Genomic DNA, 22920 nt, shown 5'->3' with positions numbered 1-22920 from the left:
CCAACGTCTATTTTCATGTCCGCTACCGCACTTAGTACAAATTTGGTCCGATTCCGCCCTAAATATTATTAAAGTGATATCTTCAATGAGTGATTCAGTTGATCTTTTTTCAAAAGTGCATGAACATGCTTTATTTTGTTAATTGTGTAGTAAGTTATACAAGCCCCTAGGGGAATCTTTTAACAGCTCTTTTGAATATTCACTTTAAACAGATCATAAATCACTTTCTAGGCAAATGGAATTTCATTTTAAAAGCTTGTTGTGATATAAACTATTTAATTAGTTTTGTGACACCAAGGCACTTGGTTTATGTTGTTACAAATACAAAGTTTATGAGATTGTTATGTTTTGGGACTGTCTCTTTAATTTATTATAAAATGGAGGAATGAAGGGGGCCATGTGACCTGCTCTGAATTCTGCCCGACAAAAAGCCAGGGCGGCTTAAACGTTAAGTTAAAGGGGGTGTAGAAACACGCTCTGGGAGGCTTCTTATTCAAACAAAACAAACTTTATTTCCACGAGAGCTTCAGTGGCCGCTTATATCCAGCCAGCCCCTCATACAGCTATTTTTTTCCTAGGGAACTCCTCCCTAAAACTTATTCCCCCCGCACTAGCCACACATTGGTTGAACAAATCATGTGACCCCCTACTCAGTTGAACTGATCTTAAAATGACAGTCATAACAATGGATCACGGGCTGATTTACTGGGAAGAAGTTGCAAGATGTTCACACATGTGGACAAAGGCAATACAATCCGTGCTGACTGTGGGTAGACTGTTAGTCTCCGGGTATTAAGAATGTAAGGTCTTGTAAATGGTTACACTTTGAACTGTCTAACTAATTCCAAGATAGAATGGAGTTTGCTGTCTAGAAGATAGCTAAATAGCATACCTTCTTGGATACAAGGTCCATGTGATTCACATTGCCATGGAGATGAGCTTCACGAGTGGAAAGATCCACAGAAGGCCAGTGTGGTATGGGTTACAGTTTTTCTAAAATATCACTGAACATCACAGACCCAAGTCAGTCTTCAAGAATCCACCACCTTTTATATAGTTTTAACCAGAAGTTTTGGTTTCCAATCTCAGTTTCAATCTTAGTTTCCTTGGTAATTGGGAGGGTCAGTTTCCTTTCTAAAATTCCCTTTTCAGTTTTCCTTTCTTAGTTTCTCTTTTCAATTAGAATCCGTCTCAGCAAAATACAAGCTTTGAACATAGATTTCATCACATTCTACAAATCCTTCCATGTGTCATACAACCCACCTTTGTAACCACCTGGAGTGGTTCAGATTTGGATCAGATTTTGCAACAAAACAATGGTGAGATTATCAGTGCTCTGGAGTCTGTACATGTGCAGTAAAACATGGAAATCCAGAACTGCTCCTCCACAACTTTGTTACATCCTACTTTTCTGAGAGATTTGGCATTTAAATAGATGATGGGTTTGAAGTTACGGTACTTATCCATTAGATATCCACTTAACATGTTGAATATAGTTGGGGCATGTCCATTCATGCATAAGTGAATTTTTAGCAGCATGATCAAACTTAATTATAGCGAAACCACCTCTCTGGCCCTGAAAATGTAATTTTATAAATGTGGAGTCTCATTCCTTCAGAATGTAATAATTGTAGGAGTTGAAAAAAATCTTCTGTCTCTTTTATCTATCTTTTTATAATTCCACCTTTATTTCCTTCTATTTCACTTTCTGTGGATGATTTTACAATGTATTAAGTATTTTAATTAATGTTTTCTGGTTGAGGCTCTGCAGGGATAATGTTAACCCCCAAAATGTGTAGGTTTGATTTTGGTGGAAGGTTAAGAAACCAAAAATTTGAAACAGGAACCCAACCTGCCTCAAACCAAGTCACTTCCAATTTTAATAGGGGCAGGTTATGGGACAGGCAACTAACCTGCTCTCAGGAGACAGGTTGGTCATTTAAATATTTTAATGAGGCTGCATTTTTTCATATTAAAAACGATTTTATTTTTAACTACAGTCAGCCAGGTTTCCCTGGCCCTTGGTGGGGAGGGGGTGGGTTGGGAGGTGGGGGTGGAGGGAGGAGGAGGGAGGAGGGGGTGAGTTGGGGGTGGGGGTGGAGGGAGGAGGAGGAAGGAGAGGAGTTATGGGTGAGAGAGAGGAAGGGGGCAGCAAGGGCACAGATAAGCAAAATTTGACATTCTGCCCAGTTTCCACTGACCACCATTGTAACTTAGGAGCTGACTTGGATCTGTAACACACTGCCAGAAACAGATGGGTCCTCATGAATGCATTTAAATAAGTCCTTAACTACATGGGAAAATTAACAGTTGTACAAAGACTAGCAATTGAGAAGACAAAGATGCTACCTGGTGTTGTGAAGAGAACAAGGAAGAGGTGAGTGTGTGCTCGCAATGCAAATGAGAAATGGTGTAACGTGGCCTTCTGGATGATATAACACATAATGAATGGGAATCAATTATTGAGAGCGGTGGTGTGGGTGAAAGAGTATTGCAATGTATTGCTGAGTGAGATGAAGAAATGAAAAGCTGTATTCTAAAAAAGGCAATTTTCTTTAATTCGTTCATGGGATGTGGGCGTCGCTGGCTATGCCAGCATTTATTGCCCATCCCTAAGTGCCCTTGAGAAAGAAGCACTCACTCCCATATGCACTGGATCCAGGTCCTGGGAGCGATGTTCCTGAAGCTGACCATCTGTGCCATGCTGCTCCATATATGTTTCAAGATATTCCTGTCATTGGCTGGACAGAGAGCTTCCTTCTTTTCCCTGAAATCTTCCAGTCGGAACTCCAAGGAAGCAATAGTGAGCTTAGGGGCTTTTACCCTTTCCTGTGCAGCAAAATTCATCCAGGGAGCCAGACGACAATGCAACCTCATTTTGAGGTGCATACTTACATTAAATAGCCTTGTAGCTGACCTACTGAAAGTGGGTGGTAGGTTCCTGAATCAGAAGGGAAATCCACCTGTGAAATTCTAATGAGGCTTTGGAGTTAAAATATCCCGGGCCAGTTTTCTGGGACAATGTGCGAGTTTCAAATCCTCCGCACTATCCCACCCTCTCAAATTCCACCCAGAGTTAAACTGGGGCCAGGGAATCATGTTTGGGGTTGTCAATCTGACTGTTGCTAATCTTCTGAAAAAAGAAGCAACTTTTCATAAAATGTCAACATTTTAAATAAGGGATATAAATATAGTGTGAATCCAGCTTAACTTTCTCAGTATTTTGGGACCTCACAAATACGGAGAAGAAATATATAAGATCACATACAGTGAAGTCATCAGTGATGCCTGTGAGTGAGAAAGAAATTACTTCAGGATTTATTTCAGGATTAACTGTAGTGGGTTCAAGGTATTTGTGCTTTGTGTAGAAAGTTTACAGAACATATTTTAAATTAAGATCTTGATAGAGAATTTACAATAAAACGGTTATCTTTATATTATCTTTTTAAGTGTTATATATAATCTTTAGAATGATCTACCTAAACAGAGTTGGTGTATTTGGTGACCGCTTTGGTGCCTTTAGAGGTTTGGCCATCTCCCTGGCAGCATGAGGCGGACGGCGCTCTGGATCTCCCTGGCCGAGATGATGTGGCATTTGTTGTAGTGAATGATGTGCACAGCCTCGGAGGCGATACTCTCGAAAATGTCGACAATGAAGGAATTCATAACACTCATGGCCTTGGACGAGATCCTGGTGGAAGGGTGGACCTGGGTCAGCACCCTGTACACTTAAGTGGAACAGCTCTGCTTGCGAGATTTTCTCCACTTGATAGGCAGCTTCTTGGTGACTTTAGTCAGCGACCGCTTCAGCGCCTTGTGGGATGCACCGCCCTTCGCTGCAGCTGCCACCTCAGGCATTCCACTCGACTTGGGCCAACTCAAGTCAACCTGAAAAGATTGCATTTAAATTCTCCTTTTCAGCAATTTCCAATGTAAAAGCATCGTGAGTTGGTGCTCTTCATTGCATAAGTGAAATGATTGGAATGGCAACAATGGCCCTGAATTTGCTGAAAACTTGTGTCATCGTAATGGCACATCTACCATGTATGCAATTGTTATGGTGCAGAAATGACAGGGGATGATGGTGTGATTGACTTGCCATTGCTTAAATCACACCATAATTTGCTGGGACATAGACACCACAGAGATTCTTGCTGGATAGGTTCACCAGCTAACTATAGCTCTGCCCACCCACTGTGATTGTGAATTTGCTGATGTTTACCACCACCAGCTCCCACCAGCCCCCAACCACCCCACCACTGAGACTGAAAAATAACGGCAGCAGTGTGATTTACGGCCCTATTCTAGATAATTGCTTCTGATTCCTTATTATTCACATTTAATGCACACAAGATTAATCCAAATAGAATTTCCAAACTCATTCTCTTAAATCAAATTCAAAGCGCTATGAGACATTTCTGAGAGATTCCAAAAGGTGTTAAATAATTATAAGTCTTTGCATTTGGAAAAATATATAATTGACAGCTCCCCGTGTATTTTAAAATGATAAGTAATAATTTTAGCAAGCGTTTGGCAAGTCTGGAGCGCATAAGGAAAACATTGCCTGGGTAAAATTATACATCAGATGAATTTAGAAACTGAAGTTAAGTGCATTCGCTTCTTGAGTATTTCCAATTTGAAATGTTTTTTATACATTCAGAATTGTGATTAAGCATGGCAATATAGGAAGAAAATAGAGCAGAACATGTTCCTTTATCACTAGTAGAGATGTGAACAAGCACCAGCAACTGCCCGTGTTTCACCAAGACTGCTCTAGCTGTCAACTAGTTGAGCATTTTCTAGTTAATATTTGAGTCTCTTTAAGCAATTAGGTTTTATGGCACATTTTAAGACATAAGCAAAAAGGAGTCCAAGTAGATGTTATCCAAATAATTAAAACAATTTATAATGTGAATATCCTCTTGGATACCACGCAAAACACATGCAGTTAAGAATGATCACAATCTTAGGCATTGATGCTACTGTTTGCTTCCTTTCAAAAATATACATAGATATGGGCTGTGAATGCGAGTGAAGTTACAGGATTATAATTATGATATTATAATTATATTAATTCTCTTCCCCAGAAAGCAGTGGAGGTTGAGTCATTGAATTTATTCGAAACAGATTTTTGATAGAAAAGGGAGTCAAGGGCTATGGGGGGCAGACGACAAAGTGGAATTGAGACCACAACCAGATCAACCATGATCTTATTGAATGGTGGAGCAGACTTATAGATGAATAACTGAATGACATAGTCCTGCTCCTATGTTCCTAGGAGAAAATGCCATTTCCCTGAGCAACTATTAACCAAATTATCAAACCTACTCTATCCCCACCACCATGGATGCACTGCTTCCGACCCACTGTGATTGTTCCTGTGGTGTTTTCTAATCAATTCCCCAGCAGAGAATCAGGGAACACAACAGTCTAACTCCTGACATCATCACCAATATCATCGTTGCAGCAAATTCCAGGGCAAGATTAATAAATATGACAAAAAAACCATTACTCTGACAATTCTGCAGAAGAGATGCTTTCTAAGAGACTCCAACAAATCTAACCTTAGGTTTTCATATACCCAGTGACACTTGAAAGTGATGATATTTTAAATAAGGTGATCATGTGCCCCTGACAGCTGCAGTATCCCCTGCTGATATTGTTCCTCAGCCAAATCATGTGTGTCACGATTGATGTTAGAAATGTTTAAAATTCCACAGATGGCTGCGGTGTGTCACAGTTCATTCATGGGGCAGAACATCGCCGTCGGCTTGTGGGGGCGGGCCCGACACGCCGATGTGTAAAATGATGCGAGATGACGTCGGGTGTGCGTCCCGATATCATCGCGTCTCATTTTGACAGTGCATTCGGCACGCGCACGCCAGAGGCAGCTGCGTACCCGCCGAACTGTCAACCACCTATTAAAGCCATTAAGAAAGCAATTTACCCGATTAACAATACTGCCCTTAAGGTTGGCGTGCAGGTGAAGAGCCCAAGCGGCCTTCACATTTTCCAGGGAACCTCATCCATGGGCGGGATGAGGTTTCCTGAAGGTTTTATAAAATTAATAAATAAATCTTGTCCACTTCACAAACATGTCCCAGATCATGTGACACTAGGTAAGATTGTACCCATGGAGTCCAAGTTGCTGTGGTAACATGCACTTTTACATGCATGTTGAAGCATAGACCAACGGATAGTGATGGTAGAGGCTCCAACATTCCTTCCACCACACGGCTGACCAGGAATCACGCCGACTCTTACCACCTGCCATTGGCATGTTAAAAAAAAATTTGCAGGTTGATACTCAACCTATTTGACTGCCTTGCGAGTGCACATTCCTTGGCCTTCATGTCCTGGGGTAGGAATCAAACCCAAGGCTTCTGACTCAGAGGCAGGGACGCTATCCACTGAGCCTCCAGATGGCTGTGTAAAGTGCACAAAACATTTAACATATCATGGAACCAACATACCTTATGGGCAGGATTTTCAGCTCGGCATGGGGGCGCGCACCCAACACACCCGAGCGTGAAATAGCGCATGATGATGTCGGGCGATCATCCTGATGTCATCACACACTTGCGCGGTTTTTCAGTAGGTGGGCACATGAAAGAGTCAGCAGCGCGCCCGGCGACAATTAAGACCCTTAAGCTGGTAATTAAGTTGAATTTTTTGCTGCCCGTCGAACCTTACGGGTGGTGGGCAGGCGAATAGGCCAGGCAGCCTTTGCATTTTTTGGGAAACCTCATTCACGGGTGGCATGAGGTTTCCAAAAGCGAATTAAAAAAAACAGTAAAAAATTTGTAAACTCATTTTTAACATGTCCCTGTTCATGTCTTTCTTTTTAATTTTTAATCCTTCAGCTCCCTGAGGCAGCTCTGTGCCGTCAGGGAGCTTTCACTGAGCGCACCCCCCCAGCATGGGCACACTTCAACGCTCGAGTTCCTATCACCCTCACCCCCACCCCGGCAGTGCTGAGACTCTCAGCTCGCGTTTCACACTTGACGGCCATTAATTGGCCCAGCCAGTGTGAAATCGCAGTCGGGGCCCCTATCACGTGCAGCGGATGGTTTCTCGGCCGCTCATGGGCCCGCCCGCCATGCCTGCCCAACGAGGGGAAAATCCTCCCCTGTGACATTTAAGCACCAAAACACAGGGAGCGTATCCCTGATGTATTAACATTCAATTAACAATAATTTGGTAAATTTGTGTGGGGTTTTATGAATATTGCAGGATAGATGAGTCAAGCCTTCAGAATGTAATCTCTGTACTGTAATTAATTGCTGTAATAACTGCAGAGTGAGGTACAGAATCCATAGGTTTCCCACAAACTTTCTCCCTGGATATGATTAAGAAATGATGTGTAAATTTGTTACAGGTACAAATCCAGCTATCCAAAAGCTGCCGATACATTTTATTAAGCGGGCCATGAAACAATATCTCGTGGCAACAACTGTATAATTAAAAGTTTAATAATTTAAGCATTCAGATCCCAAAAGATCATATTATTCTGGTAATTTTAGTTAATTAATTAACCACAAATCGACATTAGAAGGCAAAATTCCAAATGTGCCCTTTGACCAGCAGTAGAATGGAGAACAAAATGAATGCTTCCATGCAATATCACACGCCTGTTGTTTCCCATGCTCTGAGTCAGAGCGACCCTTGAGCCCAGTTGACCCACTCAGCCCAACCCGGCCTGACCTTTAGTCACAACATGGTGCCAGTCTCACCATTAGTGGCCTGCTGCAGGTACTGCCAGTGAATGAAAATACTGGATGATAGTTTCCTCTGTTACTGACAGGAAAGCAGCACCTAAACCCACCTATGGAAACTACATCTTACCTGACCTTTAGAATGAAAAGAAGCAACATAGCAGAGAGAAATAGCCACACTTTGGGGCCAAACAAGGCGCATAAGGGAGGGATAAGCACAAAGGAGTAGACATGTTGCAATATGCATGAGGCTGAAGCCAATCATCACCTTGCCTCCAAAACCAGCAAGATGTGAAATCTGTCACAGACTCAGTCCTAAGGTTGCTGGTTTTGAGACACTCTACCTGTACAACATTACAGATCTTTTATACCACCCACTGAAAATGATTACGAATGCAGGCAGATTTCCAAGGCTATCGAGAAAGATCACGCGAAAGAACTCACAACTTGTTCCCAATTGCTATTAGACCATAAGACCATAAGACATAGGAGCAGAAATTAGGCCATTCGGCCCATCGAGTCTGCTCCGCCATTCAATCATGTCTGATAAGTTTCTCAACCCCATTCTCCCGCCTTCTCCCCGTAACCTTTGATCCCCTTACCAATCAGGAACCTAACTATCTCGGTCTTAAATACACTTAATGACCTGGCCTCCACAGCCTTCTGTGGCAATGAATACCATAGATTCACCACTCTCTGGCTAAAGAAGTTTCTCCTCATCTCTGTTCTAAAAGGTCTTCCCTTTACTCTGAGGCTGTGCCCTCGGGCCCAAAATTTCTCACAATATTCTAAATGTGGTCTGACCAGAGCCTTATAAGGCCTCAGCAGCTCATCCCTGCTTTTATATTCAAGTCCTCTTGAAATAAATGCCAACATTGCATTTGCGTTCCTAACTACCGACTCAACCTACAAGTTAACTTTAAGAGAATCCTGGACTAGGATTCCCAAGTCCCTTTGCACTCCAGATTTCTGAATTCTCTCCCCATTTAGAAAATAGTCTATGCCTCTATTCTTCCTACCAAAGTGCATGACCTCACACTTCCCCACGTTGTATTCCATCTGCCACTTCTTTGCCCATTCTCCTAACCTGTCCAAATCCTTCTGCAGCCTCCCCGCCTCCTCAATACTACCTGTCCCTCCACCTATCTTTGTATCATCCGCAAACTTAGCCAGGATGCCCTCAGTTCCTTCACCTAGATCATTAATGTATAAAGTGAAAAGTTGTGGTCCCAACACTGACCCCTGCGGAACTCCAGTAGTCACCGGCCGCCATCCTGAGAAGGACCCCCTTATCCCCACTCTCTGCCTCCTGCCAGACAGCCAATCTTCTATCCATGCTAGTACCTTGCCTCTAACACCATGGGCTCTTATCTTACTGAGCAGCCTCCTGTGTGGCACCTTGTCAAAGGCCTTCTGGAAGTCCAAGTAGATAACATCCATTGGCTCTCCTTTGTCTAACATGCTCATTACCTCCTCAAAGAATTCTAACAGATTTGTCAGGCATGACCTCCCCTTGATGAAACCATGCTGACTTTGCCCGATTTTACCATGCACTTCCAAGTATTCTGAAATCTCATCCTTAATAATGGACTCTAAAATCTTACCAACGACCGAGGTCAGGCTAATCGGCCTGTAATTTCCCGTCTCTTGCCTCACTCCCTTCTTAAACAGGGGGGTTACATTAGTGATTTTCCAGTCCTCTGGGACCCTCCCTGACTCCAGTGATTCCTGAAAGATCACCACTAACGCCTCCACTATCTCTTCAGCTATCTCCTTCAGAACTCTGGGGTGTAATCCATCTGGTCCAGGTGATTTATCCACCTTCAGACCTTTCAGTTTTCCTAGCACCTTCTCCTTGGTAATGGCCACCATACTCACCTCTGCCCCCCGTCTCTCTTGAACTTTGGGGATGTTACTCGCGTCTTCCAATGTGAAGACTGACGCAAAGTATTTACTCAGTACCTCCGCCATTTCTTTGTTCCTCGCTACTACTTCTCCAGCCTCATTTTCCAGCAGCCCAATGTCCACTTTTGCCTCTCTCTTACCCTTTATATATCTAAAAAAACTTTTGCTATCTTCCTTTATATTACTGGCTAGTTTACCCTCATATTTAATCTTCTCCCTCCTTATTTCTTTTTTAGTTGTCCTCTGTTGGTCTTTGTAGGCTTCCCAATCCCCTGGCTTCCCACTGCTCTTCGCCACATTGTATGCTTTCTCTTTAGCTTTTATGCTGTCCCTGACTTCCCTTGTCAGCCATGGTTGCCTCGTCCTCCCTTTAGTATGCTTCTTCATCCTAGGGATGAATTTTTGCTGTGTCTCCCAAATTACTCCCAGAAACTCCTGCCATTGCTGTTCCACTGTCTTTCCTGCTAGGCTCATCTCCCAAAAAATTCTGGCCAGCTCCTCCCTCATGCCTCTGTAGTTGCCTTTATTCAACTGTAATACCGTTACATCTGATTCCAGCTTTTTCCTCTCAAATTGCAGGGTAAATTCTATCATATTATGGTCACTTCCTCCTAAGGGCTCCTGCACCTTAGGCTCCCTTATCAAATCTGCCTCATTACACATCACTAAATCTAGAATTGCCTGTTCCCTAGTGGGCTCCACCACAAGCTGCTCCAAAAAGCCATCTCATAGACATTCTACAAATTCCTTTTCTTGGGATCCACTCCCAACCTGATTTTCCCAGTCTACCTGCATATTGAAATCCCCCATGATCACTGTAACCTTGCCTTTCTTACACGGCTTTTCTATCTCCTGGTGTATCTTGTGCCCCACATCCTGACTACTGTTCGGAGGCCTGTACATAACTTTTACCTTTGCGGTTCCTCAACTCTACCCACACAGATTCTACATCATTTGACCCTACGCCATTTCTTGCTATCGATTTCATTTAATTTCTTACTAACAGAGCAACCCCACCTCCTCTGCCAACCTGCCTATCTTTTCATTAGGATGTATATCCTTGGATATTTAGCTCCCAGTCCTGATCCCCTTGCAGCCATATCTCCGTGATGCCCACCACATCATACCTGCCAATTTCAACCTGTGCCACAAGCTCATTTACCTTATTTCGTATACTGCGTGCATTCAGATACAACACCTTCAGTCCTGTATTTCCTGTCCCCTTTCTCATTGTCATCCCTTTATCTGATGTGCTTGAAGTTAGATTCCTAGCCCTTTCCAAACACTCTGTCCTACTTTGTGTTCTGGAGACTTTAATAGCCTCTCCTGGGCTCTCCTTTCTTTTCAGTTTTTTCATAATTTTCCATGAAGTTGAATCCACTCCACCACACGCTAACCTGCTGCTTTGTTTCCCATTAGTCATGCTTTTTGGAGTTTTACCCTTCCCTCCCCCCCCACCCTCCCACTTTCTGGTTTAAAATCCTGTTGACAACTCTATTTACCCTTTTCGTTAGAACATTGGTCCCAGATCGGTTCAGGTGGAGACTGTCCTAACGGTACAGATCCCTCCTGTTCCAATACTGATGCCAGTGCCCCACGAAATGGAACCCCTCTTCCCTGCACCACTCCTTTAGCCACGTGTTTACTTCCCTTATTCTCGCGTACCTATGCCAATTTGCTCATGGCTCGGGTAGTAATCCAGAGTTTATAACCCTTGAGGACCTGTTCTTTAATTTAGTTCCTAGTTCCTGATAATCCCCCAAACAGTTCCTCTTTCCTAGTCTTACCTATGTTATTTGTCCCCCTCTTGAACCCCTCTTTCCTGCACTACTTCTTTAGCCAATAACTCCTGTTACTGAGCTGAAGTAATTGACTGTCCTTGCCGTACCAGCAGGGATCTGAGAAATGAATTTTCCATTATTGGCTGATTGATGTTGGTTGTGTTACTTGCGTGGTCTTAAAAATGAAGAGGCTAGTGATACATGAGCTTTCACTCACACTCGCAGAGTCGAACTCATGGTTATGATTCTATTTAACCCTACTCGCCTCCCTTGTATGACATGCTTGTTAAAATCAATTGTGTCTTTGAAACTATGGGCAGAATTTTCTTGATGGAGTGCGGGGGGAGGCCCAGTATATCTGTGCGTAAAATGATGCGTGGTGATGTTGAGCGAGCGGCCCGGCATCACTGTGCGCCGTCGTAATATTTCGTTTGGCGAGCGCGTGATGATATCCGCTGCGTGACCCACCAGTAATTAACGGGCCACTTAAGACCCATGACTCACCAATCGATGCCGATTTTTCGACGCCCATGCAATCTTCGGGTTGGCGCACGGGCACAATGGGCAGGCGGGAGGGACGCATTTGTATAAACCTCATCCACGGGTGGGATAAGAGGGCTCACTGGGGTCGTGAGTGTGCTCTGTCAAATATTGATTTTTCAAAGCTCTTGAAACTTGCCTGTGTGATCTGCAGTACTTCAAAATGCATACCAGCTGCTTTGTCTGGACCCTTAACCCTCAGGTCAGCACTCTGCAGCGAGGAATCTTTTTTGGGCTTGCAGGTTTCAGGAAGCCTTCCCTTAGACGGGGAATGGGAGCTGAACTCTCCACTGGAGACACCTCCTCTGAGAAGGAAGGGAGGGCTAGAAGGGGGCGGAGGCCAGGAGTGCACATTCAGCCTCTGGGGGAGCCACCTTTAGGAGGACAGGCACAGGCACAAGGGGCGCAGGGCCAAGAGGTCGACCAAGGCGGAAGGGGCCACAGAAGATGCCACTATCCTGCTGCCAGGGTATACAGGTGGCGAAGCAGCTACCTCAATATGCCTGAGGTGCAGTGTCGAAGTAGGCTCCGTCTCTCAAAAGAGACAGTCAACTCTATCTGTCAGATGATAAGGCCTGAGATCTCAGCGAACTGTGTGGGAGGACACCCCATGCCAGTGGCTCTAAAGGTCACAGCTGCCCTCAACCTCTATGCCTTTGGCTCACTCCAGGGGTCAGTGGGTTATCTTTGACAATCAGCTGTCCACATTTGTGTCAAGCAGGTTACAGACGCTCTGTTCAGGTGTGCATCGACCTTCATCCACTTCCGTTGGGACCAGGCAAGCCAGACACAGTGAGCTAGAGGCTTCGCAGCCATTGCTGGCTTCCCCCGCGTCCAGGGTGCAATAGACTGTACACATGTGGCCATCAAGGTGCCAGCAGGTGAGCCCAGTGCCTTCGTCAACAGGAAGGGCTTCCACTCCATGAACGTGCAGATAGTGTGTGATCACAGGATGCAGATTTTACAAGTCTGTGCAAAATACCCAGGCAGCTCCCACGACGCCTACATCCTCAGACACTCCCAGGTGCCGGGGCTCTTCAGTGCTCCAGCCCGGCTTGATGGATGGCTGCTGGGTGACAAGGGCTATCCCCTCAGAAGGTGGCTCATGACACCTCTCCGCCATCCAAGAACAGGAGCTGAGCAGCGGTACAATAGGAGCCACGCCTCCACAAGGGCTGTGGTGGAGAGAACCATCGGTCTTCTCAAGAAGCGCTTCCAATGCCTGGACCGCTCGGGGGCGCACTCCAGTACCCCCCAGATCGTGTGTCGGTGATAGTGGTTGCATGCTGCGCTCTCCACAATCTTGCGCTGGAAAGGGGGGATGCAGTGGATGATGAAGACATCGACGCAGTGGCTGTGGCCGCACACGATAAGTCCAGCAGTGAATCCGAGGATGAGCGCGCACAGGGAAATGCTGAGGGGGTAGACGCTGACCCAGCCATACTGCAGAGAGACAGGGACATCCGGGAGGCTTTAATCCAACAAACCTTCAGCTAGCACACCACAGGACAAGCCTGGGCTGGAGGCTCCATACTCGACGCCTAAGTGCCAAATCTGCCAGGTTCAGAACAGTAACTAAGGGCCTTGTTAATAAAGCTGAATGTCCCACTAAGCACTCCTAAAATTTTTGGAAACCATACACTTGCAGAAGAAAAGAGACACCTTCTGCCATGGTCACATGTCTGAATTTAATATCACAGGCAAAGAAACTTAATTAAACAAAATGACAAGGTTGTTCCAATTCAAAGCAAATCAGAAAGACCTCATCTCGGGCCAACACAAAAGCACTAGTAATAAACCCATGGTGTGCCTAAGGTGCCTTATGTTTTCGTTTCCGGGTGCTACGTCTTGGTGCTGCCCCATTACTGGGAGTGGCATCTGAGACAGCCTGCTGACTCTGCTGTCCCGTTGGCCTCGATGACCTTGGCGGTCATCCTCTGGCCCGTGGAGCCAGCGCTGGTCCTGCCTGAGAGAGATCTGCCAGTTCCACAGCTGGCATCTCCCCAGTTGTCCATAAGACCATAAGACATAGAAGCAGAAATTAGGCCATTCGGCCCATCTGCTCCGCCATTCAATCATGGCTGATACGTTTCTCAACCCCATTCTCCCGCCTTCTCCCCGTAACCTTTGATCCCCTTACCAATCAAGAACCTATCTATCTCGGTCTTAAATACACTCAATGACCTGGCCTCCACAGCCTTCTGTGGCAATGAATTCCATAGATTCACCACTCTCTGGCTAAAGAAGTTTCCCCTCATCTCTGTTCTAAAAGGTCTTCCCTTTACTCTGAGGCTGTGCCCTCGGGTCCTAGTCTCTCCTACTAATGGAAACATCTTCCCCATGTCCACTCTATCCAGGCCTTTCAGTATTCTGTAAGTTTCAATCAGATCCCCCCTCATGCTTCTAAACTCCATCGAGTATAGACCCAGAGTCCTCAAACGTTCCTCATATGTTAAGCCTTTCATACCTGGGATCATTCTCGTGAACCTCCTCTGGACCCTCTCCAGGGCCAGCACATCCTTCCTGAGATACGGGGCCCAAAATTGCTCACAATATTCTAAATGTGGTCTGACCAGAGCCTTATAAAGCCTCAGCATCACATCCCTGCTTTTATATTCAAGTCCACTCGAAATAAATACCAACATTGCATTTGCCTTCCTAACTACCGCGTCAACCTGCAAGTTAACCTTAAGAGAATCCTGGACTAGGACTCCCAAGTCCCTTTGCACTCCAGATTTCTGAATTCTCTCTCCATTTAGAAAATAGTCTATGCCTTTATTCTTCCTACCAAAGTGCATGACCTCACACTTCTCCACATTGTATTCCATCTGCCACTTCTTTGCCCATTCTCCTAACCTGTCCAAATCCTTCTGCAGTCTCCCCCCCTCCTCAATACTACCTGTCCCTCCACCTATCTTTGCAAACTTAGTCAGGATGCCCTCAGTTCCTTCATCTAGATCATTAATGTATAAAGTGAAAAGTTATGGTCCCAACACTGACCTTTGCGGAACTCCACTATTCACCGGCCGTCATCCTGAGAAGGACCCCCTTATCCCCACTCTCTGCCTCCTGCCAGACAGCCAATCTTCTATCCATGCTAGTACCTTGCCTCTAACATCATGGGCTCTTATCTTACTGAGCAGCCTCCTGTGCGGCACCTTGTCAAAGGCCTTCTGGAAGTCCAAGTAGTCCAACATCCATTGGCTCTCCTTTGTCTAACCTATTTGTTACCTCCTCAAAGAATTTTAACTGATTTGTCAGGCATGAACTCCCCTTGATGAAACCATACTGACTTTGCCCGATTTTACTACGCACTTCCAAGTATTCTGAAGTCTCATCCTTAATAATGGACTCTAAAATCTTACCAACAACCGAGGTCAGGCTAATCGGCCTGTAATTTCCCGTCTCTTGCCTCACTCCCTTCTTAAACAGAGGGGTTACATTAGTGATTTTCCAGTCCTCTGGGACCCTCCCTGACTCCAGTGATTCCTGAAAGATCACCACTAACGCCTCCACTATCTCTTCAGCTATCTCCTTCAGAACTCTGGGGTGTAATCCATCTGGTCCAGGTGATTTATCCACCTTCAGACCTTTCAGTTTTCCTAGCACCTCCTCCTTGGTAATGGCCACCATACTCACCTCTGCCCCCAGACTCTCTTGAACTTTGGGGATGTCACTTGTGTCTTCCACTGTGAAGACTGTCGCAAAGTACCTATTCAGTTCCTCCGCCATTTCTTTGTTCCCCACTACTACTTCTCCAGTGTCATTTTCCAGCGGCCCAATGTCCACTTTTGCCTCTCTCTTACCCTTTATATATCTAAAAAAACTTTTGCAATCTTCTTTTATATTATTGGCTAGTTTACCCTCATATTTAATCTTCTCCCTCCTTAGTTCTTTTTTGAGTTGTCCTCTGTTGGTCTTTGTAGGCTTCCCAATCCCCTGGCTTCCCACTGCTTTTCGCTGCATTGTATGCTTTCTCTTTAGCTTTTATGCTGTCCCTGACTTCCCTTGTCAGCCATGGTTGCCTCGTCCTCCCTTTAGTATGCTTCTTCTTCCTAGGGATGAATTTTTGCTGTGTCTCCCAAACTACTCCCAGAAACTCCTACCATTGTTGTTCCACTATCTTTCCTGCTAGGCTCATCTCCCAAAAAATTCTGGCCAGCTCCTCCCTCATGCCTCTGTAGTTGCCTTTATTCAACTGTAATACCGTTACATCTGATTCCAGCTTTTTCCTCTCAAATTGCAGGGTAAATTCTATCATATTATGGTCACTTCCTCCTAAGGGCTCCTTCACCTTAAGCTCCCTTATCAAATCTGCCTCATTACACATCACTAAATCTAGAATTGCCTGTTCCCTAGTGGGCTCCACCACAAGCTGCTCCAAAAAGCCATCTCGTAGACATTGCACAAATTCCTTTTCTTGGGATCCATTACCAACCTGATTTTCCCAGTCTACCTGCATATTGAAATCCCCCATGATCACTGTAACCTTGCCTTTCTTACACATCTTTTCTACCTCCTGGTGTACCTTGTGCCCCATATCCTGACTACTGTTCGGAGGCCTGTACATAACTACCATTATGGTTTTTTTACCTTTGCGGTTCTTCAACTCTACCCACACAGAGTCTACATCATCTGACCCTACGTCATTTCTTGCTATCGATTTAATTTAATTTCTTACTAACAAAGCAACCCCACCCCCTATGCCAACCTGCCTATCTTTTCGATAGGATGTATATCTTTGGATATTTAGCTCCCAGTCCTGATCCCCTTGCAGCCATGTCTCCGTGATGCCCACCACATCATACCTGCCAATTTCAATCTGCGCCACAAGCTCATTTACCTTGCATTCAGATACAACACCTTCAGTCCTGTATTTCCCATCCCCGTTCTCATTGTCGTCCCTTTTTCTGATGTGCTTGAAGTTAGATTCCTAGCCCTTTCCAAACACTCTGTCCTATTTTGTGTGCTGGAGACTTTAACAGCCTCTCCTGGGCTCTCCTTTCTTTTCATTTTTTTCATAATTTTCCATGAAGTTGAATCCACCCCCCGCACGCTAACGCTATGTTTCCCATTAGTTATACTCTTTGGAGTTTTACCCTTCCCTCCCCCCCCCACTTTCTAGTTTAAAGTCCTGTTGACAACTCTATTTACCCTTTTCGCTAGAACATTGGTCCCAGATCGGTTCAGGTGGAGACCGTCCCAATGGTACAGATCCCTCCTGTTCCAATACTGATGCTAGTGCCCCACGAAATGGAACCCCTCTTTCCTGCACCACTCCTTTAGCCATGTGTTTACTTCCCTTATTTTCGCGTCCCTATGCCAATTTGCACGTGGCTCGGGTAGTAATCCGGAGATTATAACCCTTGAGGACCTGTTCTTTAATTTGGTCCCTAGTTCCTGATAATCCCCCAAACAGTTCCTCTTTCCTAGTCTTACCTATGTTATTTGTCCCAACGCGGACCACAACAACTGGATCCTCCCCCTCCCTCTCCAATATCCTTTCAAGCTGGTCAGAGATGTCCCTCACCCTGGCACCAGACAGGCAACATACCATGCAGGCCTCTCGATTCTGCTTACAAAGGAATCTATCAATTCCCCTAATTATAGAATCCCCTACAACTACCACTTGTCTTTTTGTTCCCCCCTCTTGAATGGCCTCCTGTGCCATGGTGCCGTGGTCAGCTGGCTCATCCTCCCTACAGCCCTGTTCCTCATCCATACAGGGAGCAAGTACCTCGTAACTGTTGGACAAGGTCATGAGCTGAGGCTCCTCTGTTCCTGAACACAGGATCCCTCTACCTGCCTCACTTGCAGTCATACCCTGCTGACCCTGACCACTGACCGGACTTGAGGTACTTAATCTACCGGGTGTGACTGCCTCCTGATACAAAGCGTCCAGGTAACTCTCCCCCTCCCGGATGTGCCGCAGCGTCTGGAGCTCGGACTCCAGCTCATCAATTCTGAGCCGCAGCCTCACTGGATGCTACGGTCACTCTGAGGGGTGCAGAGGAGCTGCCGCCCTCATCCGGAGTGCCCTGAGAGGTGCCCACAGAGACGACAGGCAGCTTCTGTGCTGACGTGAGGTTGCTTCGGACCTCCCTGCTCACCATGGATGGATGGGCACCGAGCTGGGAGCTCCCCTTAAACCAGCTTATATTTCACCCCTCTCCTATTTTTACTTAGTTCTGTTGAAGGGTCATGAGGGCTCTAAATGTCAACTTTGTTCTTCTCCGCCGATGCTGCCAGACCTGCTGAGTTTTTCCAGGTATTTCTGTTTTTGTTTTGGATTTCCAGCATCTGCAGTTTTTTGGTTTTATCTCCCACACTGGCACTGACCAGCTGAGGTCAATGCCGATGTGAGGGCTTGCTGGTCATCCCTAGGAAGCCCTGATGGGTCTTCTGGAGGAGCCCCTCCACGAGAGTCGCCACCCTCTCCATGGAGGACACATGGCGATCGTCCGCGTAGACTCCTCCACCACGAAGACCAAGCTAAACGTAGCCTCATGTATATCCCACAGATGCTCCCGCACACCCAGCCGCATTTCATGCCCCTGCTGCATCGTGGACGACTCCAGAGGCACATCATCAGGCACCGACTGAGCACATGTCTTGTCCCCTGCAGTCCTCCGACTGCTGGCGCCATGGGCACTATCTGTCTCTGCCAGCTCCTCCAGTGACTGTGAAGTGCCCTCACCACCATGCCCCAGGACACTTTCTGATGTTCTAACTCCCACTGAGGTGCTAGTCTCTGCCTCCCTGGTAGAGATGGTGTGACGCTGGTGAGACTTCAGGGCCCTCAGGTGTCAGAGGGTGCATCTGCTGCTCCTCCTCCCGGCCCTGCTCCACTGATGCTGAAAGGAAGAACAAGGACATTAGATCAGTTAACGTGGAGACAATGACAAAGTGCGTCCCTGTTCCCTGGATCATTATGCGCTCATCCTTCCAGAACCAATGGTCAAGCCATGTTGCAAAACTAAATCACTTAAAATTCAGCACTGCTATGGTTGTTGGGAGAACAATGCTGACCTCACTGCTGGACATACATACCTGCCCATGGCACCCCAGCCTCACCGACATTAGTGGACCTGGGTGCATGGCGCCTCTCCAGTTCCAGGGCCTCCTGCTCAAACTGGCTGAGAGTGGCTAACTGTGCCTGGCCGCTGCCAGTCCTCATCCACTCTGCACATTATGAGCATTCTTCTCCTGAAAATGAGAGAGGAGAATTGATTTGTGAAAATTGCACTTGAACTCTCTTCGCGGACGGCCCACCCCATCCAGAGTGGGACATATCAGGGCTCCAGTGCCTCTTCACCCTGCTGCTGCTAAACACTCACACAAAGATGCTAGGCCTGCTCTGCACTCCCAGCACCCCCTTGGCCACATGCTGCCTACATCACATTAGGCAACACACGGTATATCCTTCCATAGCAAGGAGACACAAGAATGTGGAGCGCAGAGGACAGCAGGTGGTTTGTTACCACGCCGCATTGAAGCTCCCCTCCCAGCATGTCATCACCCTGACTTGGACATGTTCTGCAGTTCAAACACTGCGCCTAGGTGCAGCTCCTCCAGGTTGCCCCCAAAACAGTCATGTGGGTCTCAGTGTAACACATGCTGCAGGGGCAAAACACATCTCTTCATCATCCTCTCAGGGTGACTTCGGCATGGGCAATATCTGCTGGCCCACCCAGCGAAGGACACATGCCGTCAATGATTCAATGTAGTCACTACTCTCAGACTTCTGGAGGGCAGCAGGGGGGGAAAGCCAACCTGCTGGGTTAAGTGACCAATGCCAACATAGTACTCACCCTACCAGAGCGCAACAAGTCATTGAAGAGCTTGTGACACTGGATCCAGGTGTGCAGCACCACATCGCGGGAGCTCACCACCTCCTCCCAGGCACGTCGTGTGGCGGGGGGGCCTCCTCCTCCCGTCCTGGGGAACCAGCACCTCCCACCGTGCTGCCACCTCCTCGAGGAGGGCAGCAAGTTGGTCATCGGAAAAACGAGGGGCACACTGGCCCCCAGCCCTACCCTCCGGCCTGGCCTGCCCCGATGGCCTACTCTCTCGACTTGCATAACCTCCATTGCCCCTCTGCAGAGCCCTTCGCCCAGCCCTTGTGAGCAGCCTTTACAAGGCTGCCAGACCTTTGTTTATACAGGCCGCCGGGTCGCCATTGGACCCGGCAGGCTGAGCACACCTGCCGCCACCTGCCCACTACTGCTCTGCACAGGAGTCGTGAAGTACGCTGGACAGGCCTTAATTGGCCCGCCCACGTAAAATGGCGGCGCGGACCCGATCGCAAGTGACGATCGGGTCCGCATCCGCCTGCTCCCATTCCGACCCACCCTCACCTCCCCGGCATCCAGAAAATTCAGTCCTATGAGACTAATTGTAGTCTGTACAATAAAGTAGGAAAGAAAGATTGGATTAAATGAAAGAAAAATGTCATAGAATAAGTGTGAAAAAGTAAATTTTTAAAAAATTTCTAAGAATTTTCTACCTGTAGGAATGAGACTTTACGGTTTAAATTGTTCCCTTTCTCGGCTGGATGGATTGATTGGCATTATAGGAACATAAATCTCATCATTAAAAAGGTACTTGCAATGTTAAGTACCAGCCCTAGCTTCCTACAGTGAGTTCAATTGGTAATTAATATTTAAATTAGATGTAGAGACGTTTCAAATTTTGGATGGGAGACCAAAACTGGGGAAGACAAATTTGATAAAGTCACCAATAAATCCACTAGGGAATTCAGGAGAAGCTTCTTTACCCAAAGAGTGATAACAATGTGGAACTCATTACCACAAAGAGTTGTTGAGGTGACTCATATAGATATGTTTAAGGGGAAACCGGATAAGCATCTGGGGCAAAAGGAATAGAAGGGTATGTTAATAGGGTCAGATGAAGGGGAGTTGGAGGAGACTCATTTGGACCATAAATGCTTGCATCGGCCAGTTGGGCTGAATGGCTTGTTTCTGCACTTAGACTTCATGAGGACAATTTTAACCTCCCAAAATGGATGCTTATGAGTTGGGTGGGATGAACATTTAAAAGATCTCAAACCTGATCCAACCCAGTTTGAACCTTCAGTTCACTTCCAGTGTAATCAGAGGTCTGATGGGGTGAGCAACCAACCCGCCCTCAGGAGGTGATTTGATCATTTAAGTATTATATTGAGGCTGTATGCCTCATATTCTATCTCTCTTCCAGGCTTAGTTCTGGCTGGCTGGATTTTTTAGGTCTCAGAAAAGGAAATAGCTAAAGCGAGGCAAGGAATGCTGCATGAAAGAGGTTAGCGCTCTTCCAGCACGGTAAAAAATCACAAGGCACTACACAGGAGCATTATCAAACAAACTTTGACACTGAGGCATATAAAGATGCATTTGGACAACTGGTCAAAAGCTTAGTCAAAGGGGTTGGTTTTAAAGAGGATCCCAAAGAAGAGGAGAAAGGTGGAGTGGTTTAGAGATGGAATTCTAGAGCTTGAGGCCTAGACAAGGCTACAAATCATGGGCAAATGAAACAGATTATGCACAAGGCCAGAATTAGAAGAACATGGAATGCTCGGAGCTGTGTGCGGCTGGATGAAGCTACAGAGAAGCTATAGAGGCCATGGATGCATTTGAATTTTTTTTTATTCTTTCATGGGATCTGGGCATTGCTGGCAGGACCAGCATTTGTTGCCCATTCCTAATTGCCCTTGAACTGAGTGGTTTGCTCGGTCATTTCAGAGGGCAGTTAAGAGTCATCCACATTGCTGTAGGCCTGGAGCCACTTGAGGGCCAGACCAAGTAATGGTCATAACCACGGACAACAGATTTCCTTCTTTAAAGGAAATTAGTGAACCAAATGGGCTTTTATGATAATCAATTGTAGTTTCATGGTCACCATACTAATTAATTGAATTTAAATTCCACTAACTGCCATAGTAGGACTTGAACCCATGTCCCCAGAGCATTAGCCTTGGCCTCTGGTTTGCTAGCCCACTGACATTACCAATATGCAACTCTCTACTCTCAGATAAGGATGAACATTTTATTTTAACTTTGAGCCATTGTTGGACCTTGATGGAATATAATGTTGGATATGGTGGGTGCATTGAATGTATTTCCAGTCTCAGCCTTGTCTTGGTCGGGAAATATCAAGTTGAAGTCTGGCATTTTTCGTGTAAGGAAAGAAGGAAGATCAAGGGAGAATAAATAATCCTTGCATTCTTCCATCCACATTTTAATAGCCAGTTTCAAAGCAACAATGGTGCAGATCTATTTAGTGAAAGAGGAGAAATTAAGGGGTGCATTGATTACAAGGAAAGAAAGATTAAATCATGCTCAAGGGTTCTGCTTTGTTACAAAGAAAGAAGATATGTTGTAGACCCCTTCATTTAAATAAATCATAGGGGTTAAATTTTGCCACCCCATTGGCGATGGAGTTGGAGGCGAGAGGGCTGGCAATCTGGAATGGGAAGCGTTTGGGAGAGGAACCCAATATCTTCTCGCAGCCATGACATTTTCCATTAATGGGAACATTAACAGCATGCCCACCCACCAAGTGGCTGATTGAAACACTGAAGTGGCATGTTACCTGTGCTGGTTGGCCCTGCCTCTGTGTGGGGAAATGGCCAGGTAAACCCTGGCAGCCTGCCAACAGATTTCAGGCAGGGTTCACTTTGATGGGTGCTCCATGGTCCACAGAGGGGCTTCATGGCATCAAAGGCTGCCCCCACAGCAATGCCACCACCAGTGCACCACAATCACCCCCGCTCCCAATCACCAGGGCCCACCTGCCTGGCTCTGGCTTCCCCCAACCACTCTCACCACTCTTTCAGGGCAACTCATCATTGAGGCGCCCTCAGTCCAGTGATGCAGCCTCATCTGCTGAGGTGCTGGCCCTCTGATTTAGGTTGGCAGCTCTTGGGGTGACCTGCTGTCCTCAATTGGACAACGATCCTGGCATCGGCCAGTTAAGAGGTCATT

This window comes from Cetorhinus maximus, chromosome 13 (assembly GCF_964194155.1).
Source record: "Cetorhinus maximus chromosome 13, sCetMax3.hap1.1, whole genome shotgun sequence".
Lineage (NCBI taxonomy): Eukaryota > Metazoa > Chordata > Chondrichthyes > Lamniformes > Cetorhinidae > Cetorhinus > Cetorhinus maximus.
The sequence above is the reverse complement of the archived record's forward strand: the minus strand, read 5'-3'. Positions refer to the sequence as shown.